Source organism: Humulus lupulus, chromosome 6 (genome assembly GCF_963169125.1).
Source record: "Humulus lupulus chromosome 6, drHumLupu1.1, whole genome shotgun sequence".
NCBI classification, from domain to species: domain Eukaryota; kingdom Viridiplantae; phylum Streptophyta; class Magnoliopsida; order Rosales; family Cannabaceae; genus Humulus; species Humulus lupulus.
This window is the reverse complement of record NC_084798.1, coordinates 47,939,319-47,943,998: the sequence shown is the minus strand read 5'-3', so window position 1 is coordinate 47,943,998 and position 4,680 is coordinate 47,939,319. Positions and strand designations below refer to the sequence as shown.

The window sequence follows — 4,680 nt, the reverse complement described above, 5'->3', positions numbered from 1 at the left end:
CTCGCAATGCGAGTCCTAAAAAATCTGGTGCGAGTCCTAAAAAATCTGGTTGAGTGCCTTTAATTAAGTTTTTAGGACTCACATTGCGAGTCCTAAAAAATCTAATTGAGTGCTTTAAGTAATTTTTTAGGACTCGCTTTGCATGCCCTTAAAAAAAAAATAATGCAGCTACAATTTTCATTTTGATTTAAAAAAATATATCCCTTTGAGTGTCCAAAATGTATTATATATGTTAGATTTCTAAAATTTCAAAAGAAAATACAACAAAATAGATTATTAATTACTCAAAAATATCATTTCAGTATTTAGTCTACTCGGGTTACAAAATCATATTACATGACAGTTTATACTACAATCAAATTATATCATCACCAAATATTAAACAAGAAATGTATACAATGTTAGTGAAATATAATTTTCATTCTAAAAACTTCAACTGTCAATGTTGTCTAGTATTACGCCAAAGAAATGCATCTCAATATAGACCTGCACATTATAAAAAAGTTATTTAATTATAAATATATTATAATTCAAACTTATAAATAAGTAGACACACACACATCATCATCATCATTTGGCTTTTAACAATCAAATCAAAGTGAAAATGCATAATTAAGCTACGCAAATTGCATTCAAATCAAATAGTTTTGACTAAATTAAGCATCTAATTAAGCATCTTTTAAGAGACCCTTTTAATCATAATCCACCTCTTAATCTCTAATTTCGTTAAAACTTTAATGCAGACTTATTATTTATTATGATGTTATGGTTCAAGTGGGAAGGAGCTTAAGTGATAAGACATTAGCACTACTTAATTACTTGATTAATTAAGAAAGAAACATCACTAATTTGAATCCTATCTTGGATGTATAGTAATTGGAACTTCTGATGGAAAAAGATATTAAAACTATTATATTGCACATCAAATTCTTTGTTTATTTGCAATAAATGATGTTGGTTTTTTTTATCTTTTTATCTTTTAGCTAGGGACATTTTATGAAACAATTTTTCGCATTGTAAATACGATCAATTTTAACATATAACTTAATCAAAATCCTCCCCACAATTACACCTATTTCACGAAACGGAACCTATAATTACTAATAAGAAGAAACAAACTCAATACACCAAAAACACATTTACATGCAAAGAGAGGAAGATTAATTAAACAGAAAACCAAAACCATGCCAATTTGAAAGTTGAAACAAGAAATATAAGAGTGAAAAAAATAACAAAAAGGCAATTGGTACGCGAGAGGAAGAGTAGAGGTTGCATCAAGCAGAGTATATTGATTTTGCCCAATTTCAGATAGCCACAAAATGGTTGTATAAGAGATAAGTACGTATAAGAGAACAGAAAGACATTAACAACTATATTCTTATTACAAATAGAAAAATAAGATAAAAAGGAAAACATGAAGAAAAAAAATTCAGAATCTAAACCCAGAAACACCAAATACAAGCACAATTGAAAGAGATTGAAAAGTATCATCAAGAGTTAGACAACTCAAGCCTTTAATGAAACCCCTTCTACGCAACTAAAACCATCTAATATTTTAAAAAAAAATACTCACTTCAGCTGCCTGTGAAGTAACCCCAAGCGTTGATTCTAGATAATAAATTTCTTCATGCTATATAAATATATATTCCTAAAAACCAAATATCATATATCCTAAATCTATTTCAAATCATATAAACCCTAGAAATTAGGTTAAAAAGGTAAGAAAATAGGCCACAATCACCAACGTAAGCTTAGTTAAAGGTTCACAATAGGTGGCAGAACAAACACCGTTGAAGGATCTAACTAAGATTAATTTTCAGAATGTTATATTATATGTATGATTCTAAAATCTCACAGACGGGGTTTATTCAGCAACCTATTTTACTCTTTTGGGAGAGAAAATATGAGGATTTGATTCAAATTCTAGAAAGACCTATCATGCACTTATAATCTCGAAAGCACAAATCTGTGATCACATAGATCACATAGTTACTCTAAATCGGCTCTTTTGAGGCTTGGATTAAGCAAATTTTGTGATTAGTAGCAAAATTTAAATTCAACTTAATTATTAATTAGGTGGTCAAATGTTAAATATCCGGATCACAAATTTATCATTGTGGCAGCCATCTTTTTCATATTTCCACACAAAACTAAGTACAAAAAAATCTATAGAAAATCGGACAATATATCCCCTAATTTACTAGCCTAGCCATATGTCACAATCAACACCATGTCAAACAAATCAAACAACACACAGGTTTTCATCCATATATCACCGCAGCACACAAAATTCTCAGAACCTACTTCACTAAGACATGCAAGTTTTCAACCTTCCGTTATCACCGCAGCACACAGAATTCCCAGAACCTACTTCACTACGGATGAATATCTAAGATATTTAAACTCCACTAAGTACAAAAATATTTTACAGATAGCCATAAATAAGAAGTCTTAACTCAACTAGGAAACTATTTTTTTATAATTCAAACTCAGATAAGCTCTAATAAAAATCTTTAAAATATATGAAAATAAAACTGCAATCAATTTCTAATTACATGAAACATGTTTGGTATTAATTACCTGTTCTACACCTTGAACTGAGGACCTTTCCTTTCTGGAAGCATCACCATGTTCAGCTTCAGCAGCTAAACTGTCATGGACGTCCACAGCATCCTATTAACAGTGGCAAACATGAGAAGTAAAGGCAGTGAGAATATTTACAAAAGTAATTCATAGTGCTTATAATAACAGACCAATTTCAAGCAAAAAAATATTCTAAATGTTATTGCTGCAGTGCAGGAATAAAATCCACAATAGCAAGAACTACTAAAAAAGACTCCAGCAATCAAAACCATCACACTAGAAAAAGAAACTGACAATTTATTCTTCCTTATGATACTACAACAAGTAGATGTAGCTGTTTCGCATATGTATATGTTGAAAGAAAAAATTCTAACACTGTACAACTTCCAGTTCTCATGCTGCTCACAATAAGGTGAGCTTTGTATTGGTTTGGAGAAAAATAAAAACATGAGAAGCCTATATTACTTACACATGGAAAAAAATAAACTTTGGAATGTACACCTCCCAAGACCCATACTTATTTTTCATTAATACAAAATATCACTTCATTGAGCATTGGAAGTTCATTAAAAGATACTGACCCATATGCAAGTTGAAATAATTTGCATAAACCCTATGAATAATGACATCTATCATAAGTTCACTACCCAACTTAGCTAAAATAAATATGAATAGGCAATGAGAAGAGCATACCTCTAAGCTGCTGGACAAGTCCTTTAAGTATCCAGCAGTCTGAAATGTATTACGGCATTTCCCTTTATCATCATACTCATCACTCCCATCATAGCAGTCTGAGATTAAGGACTAGTTAAAGCAGATTAGAGAAGACAAGTATCCATCTCAAAACAACAATTCAGTAAAAAGATCTAATAATTCTATATTACATCCTACATGCACGCCACATTTAATAAAACATGATAATCAGAGAAAAAAAAAGGCTCATTACGATTGAATTCCCATTACTAATTCAATAAGATTTTTTTTTATCCCTGATCAATGACATAGTTTCTTCTAAAATCACAATCCTCTCCAAAGAAAGAACTCAAAATATAAGCAAAACAAACTAGGGAAATAGAACATGGAAGGAAAAACTAGTTCTTGCGTCTATACAAGTTATTAAAGCAGTAAATTTAAAGCTACTTACCGCATATACCATCATTCACTCTAGAAGAGAATAACACTTTAGGAGCATGCCCTGCATTTTGACAATAGAATCTTCCATTTGGACAAGCAGATATTCCTACAACCCACCAAACAAATATGCATAACATTTATCAAAATCAGTAAATCACAAAGACACCCAATAGAAAAGTATAACATTTCACCAAACAATGCAATCAAAAGAAAGGGAAAAGAAAAACCAAATGAATGATATACAAACTGCAGTAAAGTTAGCAAGTATAATAACAACAAAAAAATCCATCCCCATAAGAAATCAGATGCATCTTTCAATTAGATAAATAATCAAATTCAGTAAAATATAGGAGAGGAAGATGATTCTTCTCATCACGTCGATCCCCATCCCCACCATTGAGCCCGCATCTGAGACGAGGAAGACCACAAGCCCAGACCCACACCTCTCCCCCGTCACCGCCGTAGCCTTGCCGTAAATTGATCGGACTAAGATAAAACAAAGTGAGAAAGAGAACCATTTAAGATAAAACATTACAAACCCATATGCCAAAATAACATTAGAAAACATGTATTACTACCTAACTAATCACAGATCGTTAAACAAGAGGCTCGGGGTAGTTGGAATCTCACCGGAAAATGCAAGAGGCGAACAGCTTCGGACCATTGGTTGACAGCCCTGGGCAGCGCGTATGGTGGTGAGCTCGCGGGGGTCGACGTTTCGAGGGCCGGCGGTTCGATTGGGCTGGCGCGTGTACGGCTCCGGCGATGGGACGATGGCCGTTCAGGCCTGGCAGAGGCAACACAGTGAGAGAGAGAATGAGGCTTCGGGGAAGTTAAAGGAAAAGAGGGAGAGAGAAATGATGTTTCATATATTTTTTTTATTTTAAAATTTTCTTATTTATTTAATTGAATAAAACTAATATCTAATATATAAATTCTTTTTTAGTTAACACAATTTATTTT

General features: G+C 32.4%; 1 long non-coding RNA gene across 1 annotated transcript; it reads right to left on the bottom strand.

Annotated features, from left to right (window-relative positions):
• Nucleotides 1–286: 286 nt before the first annotated feature.
• Nucleotides 287–3,366, bottom strand: LOC133782145 (uncharacterized). Its single transcript, XR_009870343.1, has 3 exons — nucleotides 3,277–3,366; nucleotides 2,581–2,673; nucleotides 287–486 (listed from the first exon to the last, which is right to left on the bottom strand). It is a non-coding gene; the product is annotated as an uncharacterized LOC133782145 (long non-coding RNA).
• Nucleotides 3,367–4,680: the final 1,314 nt, after the last annotated feature.